This window comes from Lontra canadensis, unplaced genomic scaffold (genome assembly GCF_010015895.1).
Source record: "Lontra canadensis isolate GAN:19392208 unplaced genomic scaffold, GSC_riverotter_1.0 scaffold36, whole genome shotgun sequence".
NCBI lineage: Eukaryota > Metazoa > Chordata > Mammalia > Carnivora > Mustelidae > Lontra > Lontra canadensis.
This window is the reverse complement of record NW_022631030.1, coordinates 268,736-285,460: the sequence shown is the minus strand read 5'-3', so window position 1 is coordinate 285,460 and position 16,725 is coordinate 268,736. Positions and strand designations below refer to the sequence as shown.

Sequence of the window (16,725 nt, the reverse complement as noted above, 5' to 3'; positions counted from 1 at the left end):
GAGTAGGCAGAGGCAGAGGGTGAGACAGAAACGTCCAGCAGACTCCAGGCTAAGCACCACAGGGCTCCACTTCATGACCCCTGAGATCATGACCTGAGCCAAAACCATGAGTCGGACGCTAAACCAACTGAGCCATCCAGGCTCCCCAAAGTGCCCCAATTCTATTTCAAGATTTGCCGTGCGACTTCCATTAGTGTGACCATATTTATGCCACTTCCCTTCCCTTTTATAAGGTTGTGGCTGAGGGTGCTTCTGCTAGTTTTTGAAGCCTGGAGTTTTCAATATCTACCATATGCTGAAGACCCTGGTTCATTGATGATCAAAATATTTTAAGGCTGATGGAAAACAAATCAGTATATCTTTTTAATGAAAGGAAAATAATCATAATTTTTAAATGCACACATTTGTAAAATTCTAACCAAGAGAATTTCTAACTATAAAAGCATCACTACCTATGGGAAGAGGAGAACTATATCAGATACATTAAAATCTTAACACAATTTTGGGGGGTGCCTGGTGGCTCAGTTGGTTAAGCACAGGCTCAGGTCATGATCTCTAAGTCTTGGGATTGAGCCCCATGTGGGGCTCTCTGCTCAGCAAGGAGTCTCTGCTTCTCCCTCTGCCTCCTCCCCCCTGCTCATGCTCTCTGTCTCTTTCTCTCTCTCTCAAATAAAAGCTTTTAAAAAATAAAATCTTAACACAACTTTTAAACTTTTTATTAGGACATAAGAAGAGGAAGAAAAATGTTAATCGTCGTGAATGAAAAAATAAAATTTAACTTCCTAAAAGCCCAAATCTAAATGTTCGGCAAATTTTTAAAGCAAAACAAACATCAGAAAAGAAATATAATTATTATAAAAACAACCTCAGAAGTCGACTGTAATTTCAAAATAAAAATAAAGTACATACTTTTCATCACTTTTTGTAAGTAGTGAATCCACTGTTGCAGTGTTGAAACTCCCATGAGATCATTAAGTTTTCTCTTCAAGCAGTCATCTATATTTTGCATTCCATTTGATCTATTTACAAAATGCTATAATCCACCTTCTTTTCACGGTATAACCACCGGGGAAAGGAGTCTTCCTTCCAATCTGACATTGTTTTTTTGTGTTCCCACTCTCTGGCAATAAAAATACCCACAATAAAACATTATTACCACAAATTATTTCTGAAACACATTCTTAATTTATTCCATTATTTCCCTCTTTTCCCTCCATCTTTCTTGACTTATACCCTCCTCTCTTCCATAAATATTTATTAAACAAGATCCTGTTAAAGGAGTGAATTAAAAGCTCTCACTTTCGAATCTCACAAATGAATAGTTAATCATGGAGTGGTGATAATTTTTCTCATGCACTTGCAAGGTCTTTCTCAGCCTTTACCCTGTCCCCAAAGCTACTCCACTGCTAGCCAATTCAGGAGAAAATGTTTGGGCACGAAATAGCAGGATTCAGTACCCCAGCTAAATATTGTGCCAATAACATTGACCTCATTATATAACAGATCTTCTCCTCAAACTCTACTTATCCATGAAGAAATCTTGAACGTGTTCATGAAATGATGTCCCACATTGTTTATTTTGGGTGCCCCAGAATTGGGTTCTCAGGTTAAACATTTCATTGCTGTGCCCAGGCTGAACAGAATAATAGCGGCCTGGTCTGATTAGTGCTGAAAAAGGGAAGACCTCTTTATTCAGAAATTCTCCTATGAAATTAGCCTAAGCTTATTCATTGATTCATGTCAAGCTTTCACACAGGTAAGACTCAGGTCATTTAAAAAAATTTATTATTGAAGTATAGTTGATATAAAATGTTATATTCATTGCATGTGTACAATATAGGGATTCCACAATTCTGCTCATTCCTTAGTGCTCATTGCAATAATTATAGTCACCATCTGTCACCGTACATTATTACAGTATTATAGTCCCCATCTGTCACCATACATTACTACAGTATTAGTGGCTGAATTCCCTATGATGTACTTTCTGTCTGTGACTTATAAACTGCAAGTGTGTACATCTTAATCCCCTTTACCTAGTTCATCCATCTTCCTAGCCTTCTGTCAACCAACATTTTGTTCTCTCTACTAATGAGTCTGCTTATGGTTCTCTTGTTTTGTTTTGCTTAGATTCCACACAAAAGAGAAATCATAGAGTATTTGTCTTTCTCCTTCTGACTTATCTGTTGAACAGAATACCCTCCAAGCCTACCCATTTTGTTGCAAGTGGAAGATGTAATTCTTTTTATGGCTGAGTGATATCCCATTGTATTCATATATACAAGATCTTTTTATTTTTCCATTCGTCTATTAATAGACACTTAGGTTGCTTCCATATCTTGGCTATTGTAAATAATGCTTTAATAAACACAGGGGTGTATGTATCTTTTTGAATTCATGTTTTCATTTTCTGTGCATATATACCCAGTAGTGAAATTACTGAATGACATGGTATTTCTATGTTTTGAAATCTCTATTTAAACTTGAGTTAGTTAGCATATAGTCTGTTCAGTTTTCCCAATATCAGTTACTGAAAACATTCCCTTTTTCCCATTACATATTTTTATCTCCTTTGCCATAGACTAATTAGGTAAGTTCCACTGATCTATGCCAGTAGCCTACTGTTTTGATTACTATTGCTTTAGAGTGTATCTTGAAATCTAGGGTTGTGATACCTTCAGCTTTGGTCTTATCTCTCAGGATTGCTTTCCTATTCAGGGTCTTTCATGCTGCATACAAATTTTTGGATTATTCTAGTTCTGTAAAAAAAAAAAAAAGATACTCTTTTGGTAGGGATTGCATTGAATCTGTAGATTGTTCAGTGTAATATGGACGTTTTAACAATATTCTTCCAATCCATGAGCATGGGCTATCTTTTCATTGTGAAATTTTCAGTTTCCTTTATCAATGTCCTACAGTTCTTTTCAGAGTACACTTCTTTCATTTCTTTCATTAAGTTTATCCCTAGGTATTTTATCCTTTTTGGTAAACTTGTCAATGGAGTTGTTAATTTCTCTTTCTGACACTTCATTATTAGTGTATAGAAATGCAGTCAATTTCTGTAAATTTTATATCTTGCAACTTTACTGAATTCATTTATTATTTCTAGTAATTTCTTGGTGGAGTCTTTAGGGTTTTCTATGTACAGTATCATGTCATCTGCAAATACTGGTAGTTTTACTTCTTTGTTACCAATTTGGAAGCCTTTTATTTCTTTTTGTTGTCTGATGACTGTGGCTAGGACTTCTAATACTATGTTAAGTAAAGGTGGTGAGAGTGGACATCTTTGTCTTATTCCTGATCTTAGGGGAATCACTCAGCTTTTCATCATTGAGTATGAGGTGAACTGTGGGTTTGTCCTAGATGGCCCTTTATTTTGAGGTAGATAGTTGCAAAAGCTACCTTGAGAGTGTTTATCACAAATGTATGTTGAATTTTGTCAAGTGCTTTTCCTGCATCTATTAAGACAATCATAGGGGCACCTGAGTGGCTCACTCTGTTGAGCGTCTGCCTTCGGCTCAGGTCATGATCCCAGGGTCCTGGGATTGAGGCCCATGTAGGGCTCCCTGCTAAGTGGAGAGTCTTTTTCTGCCTCTCTCCTATCTTATTCTCTCTTTCCCTCTGTCTCTGGTTCACTTTCTCTTTCTCAAAAAATAAACAATAAAATAGCTTAAAAAGATAATATGTTTTTTATCCTTCCTTGCCTTAATGTGATGTATAATATTGATTTGCAAATACTGAGCAATTCCTGCATCTGCAGAATAAATTGCACTTGATCATAGCGGGGGGAAAAAATTCTCTTATTTTATTGTTTTGTTACTTAAGTACAGTTGACACAATGTTACACTAGTTTCACAAGCATAACATAGTAATTGGACAACTATGTGTTCAGCTGTGTTCACCACAAGGGTAGCCACCATCTGTCACCATGCAGCACTACTAAAATACCATTGACTCTATTCCCTATGCTGTACCTTTCATGCTAATGATTTATTTATTCCTTAACTGGAAGCCATACCTCCCACTCCCCTCACACTTTTTGACCATCTCCTCACCTTCTCCATTCCAGCAACCATCAGTTTGTTCTCCTTATTATGGGTGTGTTTCTGCTTTTGTCAGTTTCTTTGTCCATTTGTTTTATTTCTTGGATTACACACATCAGAGTGATCGTAGGGTAATAGTCTCTCTCTGACTTAATTCACTTGGAGCAATGCTCTAGGTCCATTCATGTTGTAGCAGACAGCACAATCTTGCTCTTTTTTTATGCCTGGGTAGTATCCCATTTATATATCACATCATCTTTACCCATTCACTTATCATTGGACACTTGGGTTGCCTTCATAATTTGGCCATGGTAAGTAATGCTGCAATATACATAGGGATACCTATTTATTTTCAAATTAGTGTTTTTATTTTGGGGGGTAAATACCCAGTAGTGGAATTACTGGATCATATGATAATTTTATTTTTAATTTTTTTGAGGAACACCCATAGTATTGCCCACAGCAGGTGCACCAATTTACATTCCCACCAAAACTGCACAAGGGTTCTTTTTTGTTGTTGTTGTTTTCCCCCATCCTTGCCAACACTTGTTATTTCTTGTCTTTTTTATTTGGGCCATTCTGACAGGTATAAGGTGATACCTCTTTGTGTTGATTTTCATTTGCCTAATGATCAGTGATGTTGGGCATGTTTTCCTGTCTGTTGGAAATGTCTGTCTTTTTTGGAAAAATGTCAGCTAAGGTCCTCTGCCTATTTTTTTAATCAGATTGGGTTTTTTTTTCATGTTGAGTTGTAGGAGTTCCTTATATATTCTGGGTATTAACCCCTTGTAATATATATAATTTGTAAATATCTTTTCCCATTAAGTAGGTTGCCTGTTTATTTTGTTGGTTTTCTTCCCTATGCAAAAGCTTTTTATTTTAGTATAGTCTCAATAGTTCATTTTTTAAATTTTGTTTTTCTTGTCTAAAGAGACCTATTTAGAAAAATGTTCCTAAGGTTTATGTCAAACAAATTACTGCCTGTTTTCTTCCAGGAGTTTTATGGTTTCAGGTCTCACATTTATGTTTGTAATCCATTTTTTATTTATTTTTGGGTATGGTATAAGAAAGTGGTCCAATTTCATAATGAAGTTGCTGACAGAGAAATTAAGAAAACCATCCCATTTAAAATTGTACCAAAAGATAAAATACCTAGAAATTTAACCAAAGGTTAAAGGCCTATACTCTGAGACCTGTAAGACATTGACTAAAGAATTGAAGATGACACCAACAAGTGGAAAAGTATTCCATGCATGTGATTAGAATAAAGGGTCCGTATTACCCCAAACAATTTGCGGATTTAATGTAATCCCTATCAGAGTTCCAATAGCATTTTTGACAGAACTAGAAAAAATAATCCCAAAATTTGTATGAAGGACAAGGACCCTGAAGAGCCAAGGCAATCTGGAGAAAGAAGACCAAAACGGCAGGTATCACAATCTCCAATTTCAAGATACACTAGAAAACTGTAGTAATCAAAGCAGTATGGTACTGGCACAAAAACAGACATGTGGATCAGTACAACAGGATAGAGACACAGAAATAACCCATACTTCTCTACAAGTGACCCAACTAATCTATGACAGGAGGCAAGAATATATAATAGGGAGAAGACTATCACTTCAATAAATGGTTATGGGAAAAACCATTGGACAGCTATGTAAAAGAGAATTTTTAAAAAATGGATTGTTGAATTTGGTTTGCTAATATTGAGAATTTTTGCATCTTTATTCATCAGGGATATTAGCCTACAGTTTTCTTTTTTCCTAGTATCTTTATCTGGGTTTGGTATCACAATAATGCTGGACATCTAGGAGGAGTTTGGAAGTTTTCCATCCTCTTCTGTTTTTTTGAATAGTTTGAGAAGACTAGGTATTAGCTCTTCATTAAATGTTTGGTAGAATTTACCTGTGAAACCATTTGGTCCTGGACTTGTATTTGATTGAGACTTTTTTTGATTACCAATTCAATTTTGTTACTAGTAATCAGTCTGTTTGAATTTTCTACTTCTAATTCAGTTTTGAAATACTATGTTCCCAGGAATTTACCCATTTTTTCTAGGTTGCCCAATTTGTTCACATACAATTTTTAATAGTATTCTCATAATCCTTTCTGTATCTGTGGAATTGGTTGTTATTTCTCCCTTTCATTTTTACTTTGAGTCCTCTCTTGTTCTTGATGAACTGGCTATCGATTTTATTTATTTTTTCAAAGAATCTGCTCTAATTTCTTTGATCTTATCTATTTTTTAATCTCTATTTAACTTATACTCTGATCTTTATTATTTCCTTTCTTTACTGAGCTTGGGCCTTTGCCCTCTTTTTTAAGTTCCTTTAGGTATAAGGTTAGATTGTTTTAGATTTTATTTTATGAGCTAGGCCTGTATTGCTATAAACTTTCCTCATAGAACTGTTTTTATTGTGTTTCAAAGATTTTGGACCATTGTTTCCATTTTCATTTAAGATTTCATTAAGTCCACAAGTATTTTATTTCTTTGATTTCTTTGTTAGCCCATTGGTTATTTAGCAACATGTTGTTTAGCCTTGATGTTTTTGCATTTTTGCATTTTCTTCTTGTAATTGATTTCTCATTTCATAACGTTTTCATCAGAAAAAACGCTCAATAGGATTTCAATCTTAAATTTACTAAAACTTGTTTTATGGCCTAACATGTGATCTGTAGAATGTCCCATGCACATTTGAAAGGAAGACACATTCTGCTGTTTATGGATAAAATGTCCTGTATGTATCTGTGAAGTCTATCTGGTCTAATGTATCACTCAATGCCCCAGTTTCTTTATTGAATTTTCTGTCTGAATTCTATATCCACTGATGTAAGTGGGGTGATCAAAGTCCCCTTCTAGTATTGTTACAGTTTCTCAATCTGTAAATTTTTATTTTATGCTTTTAGGTGCTCCTACAGTAGGTGCGTGGATATTTACAGTTGTTACATCCTTTTGTTAGAGTAATCCTTTTATCAATATGTAATACCCTTCTTTATCTCTGGTTAGTTTTCAAGTCTATTTTGTTGGATATAAGTTGTGCTACCACAGCTTTTTCTTTTTTTACCTTTTTGCTTCCATTTGCATGGAATATTTTTTTCCAGCCCGTACGGTTTCAGTCTGCATATGGCTTTAGGTCTGAAGGGAATTTCATGTAGGCAGCATATAGATGGATCTTGTTTGTTGTGTGTGTGTGTGTGTGTGTGTGTGTGTGTTTCTTGTTTGTTTTTTTACTCACTGCCCTACACTGTCTTTTAATTGGAGCGTTTAGAGGATTTACACTTTGAGTAACTCTTGATAGGTGTATATATATGACATTACTGGCTTTTTGTTTTGTTTTTGTTTTTGCAGTTCTGTTGCTTTCTTCTCTTGCTCTCTTGAGTTTTGATGCTTGGGTTACATTCTCATTTTTTGTGTATCAATAAGTCTTTGATTTATGATTAGCATGGGGTTCATATGTAGTATCTTATATGTACAGCAATTGATAGTAAGTTGATGGTCACTTAAATTTGAGCACATTCTAAAAACACTACATTTTTACTGCTTCCTCCATGTTTTATGTATGATGTCACTTTACATCTTTTTTATTTTTATATTCCTTGATCAGCTTTTGTAGATATAATTGATTTTACTACTTTTATGTTTCAATCTCCATACTAGCTTTGTAAATAATTATTCTACATTTACTCTATTTGCTTTTACCAGTGAAATTTTTTCTTCTCATAATTTTCTTCTAGTTATGGCCTTTTCTTTCCATTAAAAAAAAAAATTCTCCTGAACATTTCTTGAAAGGCCAGTTTAGTGATGAACTCCTTTAACTTTAGTTCATCTGGAAAACTCTTTATGTCTCCTTTTAATCCTAAATGATAATCTGGCAGAGTATTCTTTGTTGAATGTTTCTTCCTTTGGCATGACATAATTAAAGTGTTCATTCTCTTCTGGCCTGCAAAGTTTCTGTTGAAAAATCAGCTCATAGCCTTATGGAATTTCTCTTGTACATTACTAGCTTCATTTCTCTTGCTGCTTTTAAGACTCTGTCTTTATCTTTGATTTTGCTTTTTAAATTGTTGTGTGTCTTGGTATGGACCTTGGGTTCATCTTGTTTGGGGCTCACCTGCTTTGAATCCAGATGTCTGTTACCTTCCCCAGATTAGGGAAGTTAAAAGTCATTATGTCTTTAGGTTTTCCGCCCCCTTCCCTCTCTCTCTGTCTCCACTTGGAAGATAATAACATTCACATTATACTTGATGATGTCACACAGTCTCTTACAGTATTTTTACTATTTATTTATTTATTTATTTATTATCTTGCTGTTCAGCGTGGTTGCTTTCCACTTTGTCTTCCACATCAGTGATCCATTCTTTAGCATCCTCTAATTTGCTGCTGATTCCCTTTGCTGTATATTTTATTTCAGTTATGTATTTTTTTTTTAAGATTTTATTTATTTGACACACAGAGATCACCAGTAGGCAGAGAGGCAGGCAGAGAGAGGAGGAAGCAGGCTCCCTGCTGAGCAGAGAGCCCGATGCGGGGCTCGATCCCAGGACCCTGAGATCATGACCTGAGCCGAAGACAGAGGCTTTAACCCACTGAGCCACTCAGGCCCCCAGTTATGTATTCTTTAGCTCTGACTGGTTACTTTCATGTTTTCTATCTCTTTGCTGAAGTTCTTACTGAGTTTATCAACCTTTCTTTCAAGTCCAGTGAATATTTTTATGACCATGAGTTTGAACTTTTTATCAGGCATATTGCTTATCTTTGTTTCATTTATCTCCTTTTTTGTGATTTTTTTTTCTTATTCTTCATTTGGAATATAGTCCTCTGTTTCTTCATTTTGTTTATCTTTCTGTGTTTGTTTCTATGTATTAGGTCAGCTATCTCTCCTGGTCTTGGAAAATAATGGCCTTATATAGAAGGATTTCTGTGGTGCTCTGTAGCATAATCTCCTTTAGTCACCAGAGCCAGGCCCTCCATGGGTTTCCCCTGTGTAGGCTACATGTGACATCCTGTTATGGCTGAGCCATAATTACTATAGGCATGTTGGTGGTTTAAGCTTATCCTCAGCCCAACTTGCTATAACGACCCACTTTGCTTATTGTGGGAACACTGGTGGGTCAGGTTTGCCACCTGTGGGCCTAAAAGACTCAGCTACAGACCCACTGGTGCGTGGGACCAGCCCTCAGCTCACCTGTCTGCTATTAGCCACTGTGACAGTTATGGAGGCATCAAAGAGCAGGGCGCAGGATTCTCTGCACAGGCAGCTGAGAGGTCCAGCTGCAGGAAATGTGGGATGCCAGTGTGTGCACTTAGTTTCCCCACTCTTCAGTGCAGGAGGGGCTGCCCACTGGATGTAGCTCAGAGGGATGCCTGTTGGGGCAAGTGGGTTGGGTGAGACAGGTTTGCAGGGGAATGCTGGGATGGGTCACGAGGTGCTAGCAAGGGATGGAAAGTGTTAGAACTGGCTCCGGTAAGCATTTGGCTATGCAGCCTGGGGGAGGGTAAGAAAAATGACACCTACCAGCACTTTCATTCCTGTAGAAAGCTCCGACAGATCCCTGCCCCACTCCAGCATCACACATCCTAAAATTAGTAATAAATCTCCTTCACATATACCTCAGACACTTCTCAAACTGCTATTCCTGTACTATGTCTCAGGCTGTTATCTAGTGGCTAGCTCTTTAAGTGATGGGACTCCATTTCCTATTGCCTTCTGGCTCTCCTGGAGTTAAATCCTGATGATTTTCAAAGCCCGATTTTCAAAGACAGACACTGGTCTTCCCATTGCAGGTCTCTAAGATCAGGGATGTCCAATGTGGAGTCCGATTCTTTTGTTCCTCGGTTCTTGTGATATCCTTCCCATTTGTGGTCAGTTATGCAAGGGGTTGGTTTCCAGTGGCATTTCACCCCTCCTACCCTTTTTGATGTGGCCTTCTCTCTACAGCTAGCTGTGGGAGATCTCTTCTGCCAGTCTTCAGATGATTTTCAGAGTTAGTTACAGTACATATAGTTATTGCCTCATTATGTCCGTGGGACGAGATGAACTCAGGGTCCTTCTAATCTACTATCTTTCCTCTCTCAAGAATCAGGTCATTTAGATATTTTTCCACTTAAACAGTGTATCCTTTTTGTCATCTACCTGCATTGTTGGGATTTGTGGTATAAGTTTAAGAATTTAAATTCATGCATATTGAATTATATCAGGTTTATAAATGGCTCAAAAAATAATAAATTTGGCATTATGTTCTAAGGAATTTCCTGATATTACTAGAAATTATGGTTCAGGAAATACGGAAACCATAGAAGTGTTAAGAGAACTCAAGTTGTCTTCAGTCTAAGAACTTCCTTTGGTGTAAAAGTTGGGCATGGATGATGACTGCCATGGCAGAGAGAAGGGATCTGTCTTTTTCATAAACTGTGAGCTTTCAGTGGGCTCATGATTTATTTATATGTTCTCCACAGGGTTTTGTAAAGTTCTTTGCATACAGTCAGTCCTCAGTAAACATTTGCTGAATACTTGAAAAATGGGCAATAGGTAAATGCCTACACCATTGAATGCTAGAACGAGAGGCATTTGCTTTTTCTGAATTTCACTTTATTTCCAGTATAGCAGGAACATCGCTTTTGTGAGTGAGATGGCTTTGTATTGACCACTGAATTTCCTGTGATAAAACTGAAAATATCCACAGAAATTGCTAGTTCATAGAACTTTAATCAAGATGGTTTGGCTGAAACACTGAGAAGCCACTAAAGAAATTTTCTAAGTCAGTAGCTTATCTGAGACATTTTCACATTACCCAATTATTGAATCATCAGGAATAAATCTTAAGTTTAAATCAAAATAACCTGTACATTTTGAGAGTAGGCAGCTGAAATTAAGGGTTCCTTAGACTTTTAGATCTGACTCAAGGTGAAAATTCATTAAAATTTATATGAAAATAATTTCTAAGAATAAAATCGTTCCTGCAAAACCCAAGATGATTGGTACTCTTTATCCCAAGAAATGAAAAATTAAAATGGTTAATGTCAATTTTCTCAGAGTAAGAATGTCTTTTAGATTGATAAATTGTGAACACAGCAAGCAACTGCACAATAGACCTACTGTTACATGGTAAGATCTCAATGGAGGTAAAGTTCCTCGTCATTTCCTCCCCTACGTTTGACCTTCAAAAAATGGGAAAATAAATTAGCCTGATATCTGCCCAGATATTAAAATAAAAATCAGTGGCTTAGAGAGATTGAGACACTCAACTCTCTGCATATTTTTTTCCTTTTTTCTTTACCTTTACCTTGATATGTTTAAGATATTCTGAGAAAGTAAATGGGTCAGGATTCTGGAAAACTGTTCTCTTGGTAATAGCAGGGATCCAAAGATCCAGAAAGAGACATGTGCAATGGGGAGATGTTGGTTAAGAGGTATAAACTCTGAGTTATAAGATGACTAAGCTCTGGGGTTCTAATGTATGGCATGGTAACTATAGTTAATGTATTATAGGCTTGAAATTGGCTGAGAAAGCAAATCTTAGGTGTTGTTATAACACACAGAGGCACCTGGCTGGCTCAGCTGGTAGAGCATGTGACTCTTGATCTCAGGGTTGTAAGTCTGAGCTCCTGTTGGTTATAGAGATTACTTAAAAATTAAAAAAAAAAATTAAAAAGTATAAAAATACTATGTAAGGTGATGGATATGTTACTCAGCTTGACTATGGTAACCATTTCACAGTGTATATTTATATCAAAATATATACCTTAATGTGTATCATTTTTGTCAATCACACCTCAATAAATCTGGGAAAAAATAGGTCTGGGGTGAGGTCCAAGAATATGGATTTCTAACAAACTTTCAAGTGAAGTTGAAGCTAATCTAAGGACATTACTTTGAGAACCTTGTCCTAAATTCTTATATTCCTCTTCCTTATTTTATCCCACCTAAAAACATCTTCTGTGCTGGCTGTTTTATTCTCCTAGGTAAAATACTTCCATGACTTTCCATTATCTGTCTACTGTATTAGGACCAAGCTCCTTTGCTGGCTTACAACCTCCTGTGAGCATTCACTTCTCCAGCCTCCTCTTCATGTACTCTCCACCTTCACAGGACAACCCCCCCCCCCCCCCCCCAGAGGCTATTCTCTGTACTTTAGCATCTCTTTGAGATTAGGACTTAGTTCACTTATTCATTATAATGTTTTAATTGTCTAGCACTGTGAGCTTCACCTCAAGATACAGGTCTTAGCAATTAAGATGGTGACTGTATCTGGTCAACTGAATTCAATCCATCAACATAAAACCCATCTAGGGAAATGAAGGGCTTCCAGAGCCAGAGCGACAGAGACCTCCAAGAGGGACAAAGGAAGTAGTTTCCAAAATTGAGAAAGATTGCCTGAATCCCAGGCAAGTGAGAATAATATTCCACTCATCAAGGGCACCAGAGGATGGCAGAGGTGAGGGGCCAGGGTGTCTGGACAGTGACAGTTGGGTGGAGTGTCAGAGTCATGGAGACAGGGCTATAGCCTCTTGAGAATAAAGTAGATTGGGATTCCAGTTCCAGTTTGGTCATTTGCTTTGTGTAATTTACCTTGGCCAAGCTATTTAATGTGTCTGTGCTTAAATGTGAAATGAGCCTAATGGTCATTCCAGTGTTTCTACTAAGGATCCTATCAGACCTATCTTTGGCACAAGGTTAAAATTTGTCTCAGTGGGGAACTTGGTCTTCTGAAATTTGAAACATTCTTCCATGTCTATCCCAGGTAAGGTTGAAGTTGATAAAAGACGCTGATACCTGGCTACCTTGTAAATCTGAATATTAAAACCAGACATTGGGACATTAAAAATAGGATTTAAAACAGGTATAAAGGCATTCATTTCAGTGTGTCTTCTCTTAGTATTAAGCATGCATATGTATATGTATATATGTACGTTTTGCATTTCAGTAGGGGATCTGTAATAAACCACGATAGAAACTGAAAGATGAATTATCAACTAACTCTGTTTCTAGTATGAAGTCTTCTCATGTGGCAACCTTTGTTTATTTTCCCATCATGATTATCAATAAAACCCTTAAAATTAAAAAAAAATTAACTTTGAAGAAGTGAGTATTTGAGGAGGTAGCATCTGATTTGGTAGCCAGGCTTGAGAGAGAGAATACTTAGTGAGAAAATGTATTTATTATGTTAACAAATGAAAGAGAAACAGGCTTAGTCCTTGGACTTGTGGAAAGGAATGAGGTCATAGAACCTGACTTGGGCCTAAAAATGGGGTTTAGAATTTAATGAGAACTCTTGGATATGGAATTAACTATGAATCCAACCATTCCTTATATATGCACTTTATCAGCTGTGAGGAAATTTACATCTCTGCTTCCACGCAGTGGTAGAAAAAACTAGACAGTTTGAATGAAGCAGGGAATCCCAAAGTAAATGTGTCTATTAGAAAGTAAAGCAGGGTCAGGCATATTATTGTCATAAATAGAGCCCACTTTAGAAGCATAATTGGACCCAAAATACATGAAGCTGTGCCAGAGCAGGAATTTGGGATTTCCTATGAACAGGCAGGAATGTGTATAACGAGAGTTCTCCCAACCCAGGCTACAATGATGACAATCTCAAGAGGGAGCCATATGTGGCAAACAGGGAAAATGGAATCAGCCCTGGTAGATTCTTCCTGGAGAGTTAAGACATGGCCTTCGAAATGGGAAGTCCTCTTTGTCTGCATGATTATGTCCCCTTCTGTTATTAGTAAAGTCTTTTTTTTTTTTTAAAGTCCAGCCTGTTTTGTCTGAGCCATAGGATAAAGGAATTGTTCCATACCTTGGTCAGGAAGAGTGAAGGTGACAGGGGTGAAAGGGAAATCTTACCGAAATGTAGGGTCAGTTTTGCCCTGCACTCTGCCCTTGTATCATCATCATGTTTAAAATGGATTTGAATTTTAATTTCTAGGCTACTATGTTATCCTACTTGGTGTTCTGAACCCACATCACAAATACAAGGCCTCTCTAGAGCAGCAACTACCAAACAATGGAACCAAAATATCTTAAAATGATCCATTAAACTGTTCCATGGTCAAATAATTATGAAGTTCTGCATTCTATCCCTACTTGAAGGGATAGATACTACAGTTACTGAAAAGGGGCTGCATATAAACCTACTTCATTATCTTCCCAGATTGCATTTCACTTATTTTTCCATTCAACAGTGGAGAATCTTCTGGGTGGTAGATATCACACTAGGCTGTGAGACAAAATGGTGACCCTCCATGGCTTCCTATCATGTATAGATGGCTTCCAAGCTCTGCCTATACTTCTGACCTTCTCTCTCCTTTATTCATTGTATGGAAGCCCCAGTGGTTTCCTTCACATGTCCTGGAACATTCCAGCATGCTCTTGCCTCTGTTCATAAACCCTTTCTTGGGGATGTTGTTTCTCCCCAAATTCACCTGGCTCACTTCCTCATTTCATTCAAGGTGCTGTTCAAGTGTCTCATTCTCAGGTTTGTATTCAAGACAGGCCTTACCTGGCCTCTTTTAAAATAGCATTCACCAGCGGTATGTAGGTGGCCCAGTCGGTTAAGCATCCAACTCTGGATTTCAGATCAGATCATGATCTCAGGGTGGTGAGGTCGAACCCTGTGTCATGCTCCATGTTGAGTGTGGAGTCTGCTTAAGATTCTCTTTATCTCTCCCTTAGTCCCTCCCTCTCACCCCTGCATGTGTTCTTTCTCCCTTTCTCTCTAAAAAAATTTAAAAAAAAATAATAGCATTCATCTTTACATTAAAATTCTTTATTCTGGTGACTTTGTTATAAAGCTGTTTGTTGTCTTTTTATCCCACTAGGCTGTTGAATTCCAAAAACCTACAGCTATGCCTGGAAGATAGAAAGTCCTAACTATTGATAAATTGAATAAATAAATGTTGAAAAAAATAGTTATGATTATTGCCTCACAGAGCTTATAATTCAGAAGATTAAAAAATATTTGAAATTTAATGGTATGATGAGTGTTGTCATTGGGGTTATAAAGTGCCAGAGCTGAGAAGCAGCATGGTCTGCTCGTGAAATAGAAGTTGAGTTTACCTGCCAGAGCAAGGCTGCGTAAGGGTGAGATGACAGGCTTCAGAACTAGGCAAGTCTTTGTAAACATTAAGGAGTCTGGAATTCAATCCTAGAGCAATGAGATCATACAACAGGTTTTAAGCAAGGGAAAGTCATCTAGATTTTGGAAAAATTAGGGTGCAGTGTGGAAAGTAGATTAAAGGAAACAAGACTGTGGCCAAGGAAATCAGCTCTGGAGATTGTTGAGATAATCTAATGGAGGTATGAGGGTAGTTCATACGATGATGGAGGCAATAGCAATGGAGAGAAATGGTGGAGTTCAGGAGCTATATGGGAGGTAAAATTCATAGGATTTGGTGATTTAATGTACAAAGTGAAGCAATTAAAGAATGATACCCTTCACCCCTCTTTTCTTTTCTTTTCTTTTTTTTTTTTTTTACATAGTACCTTTAATATCCTGTAGGATTGGTGTTCCATGGACTATGTTATAGAAACACAGTCTCTAAAAAGTTACCAGATCTAGAAGTATTACAAACCATGGAGAACTATGGGCAGATGTAAAATGCATCATTGGTTATACTCCTTAAAATGACAGGTGAAGAGATGACCTGTATGGGGCCCTGTGAGCATCCTAGCCACTGAACAGACTCTGAGGAGTGGAGGGATTTATAACCCAATCAACATTCATTGATCTAAGGGAGCTTGATTAGGAAAAGTTTCTAGGCAGGACTAGTCTGAAGACAAGCCCCCTTCTTTGTCTATAAGGCCTGTTTACCTGTGGAAAGACTTTTTTTTCTTCCTAAGATAGAAAATGTTTCCATTGCTGGGGATCCTGTGGTCAGGGCCTCACAGGGAACATGTGGAGGCCTCATGCAGCAGAAGGCTTCTTGGTCTCGATAATCCAGGTATTTCCAAAAATTCAGCAACTTGAGTTTAGGGTCAGACCACACTCAGAGGATCTAGGAAGTGTCACTGTCAAACTGGCCTGTGAAGGTCACTCTGTCATGGCCTTGGTTCCCTGCCCTCCCAAGAGCTGATCCCCCTCAGTGGGATGGATGAGCAGGAGAGACAGAGAGACCTGACCCTCCCAGAACAAAGTGATACGGACTAGGTACTGTTGTTGAAATCTGTCACCTTTCCTGAAGCACCCGCCTTCAGAGCTGGAGAGGACATCCTGGCCCTCAGGACATCCCCACCATATTCCTTCCTGTATCCCAAATGGTCCCTCACATCCAGCAGGATGTCTAGCGGATGCCCCCTGCAGTAGGCATCCTGAGGGGTGAAAATGGTGGCTGTGCTGGGTGTGGCACTGGTGATGGGGTTCCCATTGGTAAAAGGTCTGCGTGGGCTCAGCTGGTCTAGTTTCTCCATGATTTCTTTTATTCTCAGCTCAGTCTCTGTTAGTGAAACTGCTGAATCCAGTGGTACCTCAAAGGGTAAGGACTTTCTGAACATATTCTACTGCTTCAGGAGAGTAGGGATTCTCAAATTGAACAAGAACTGAAGTGTTCGGGGAAAAGGGGTATATATATTATCAACAAATAATATGGCTTCTTTTCAGTATAAATTATTATGGTCTGGGTTGTACACATTTCAGTAGATATAGTCACATATCAAAAATGGATTCTAACGGTTTTCAG

At 37.7% G+C, this 16,725-nt stretch overlaps 1 pseudogene; it reads right to left on the bottom strand.

Moving 5' to 3' along the window:
• Nucleotides 1-309: 309 nt before the first annotated feature.
• LOC116874318 lies at nucleotides 310-16,540 on the bottom strand (annotated as a pseudogene).
• Between the last annotated feature and the right edge of the window lie 185 nt (nucleotides 16,541-16,725).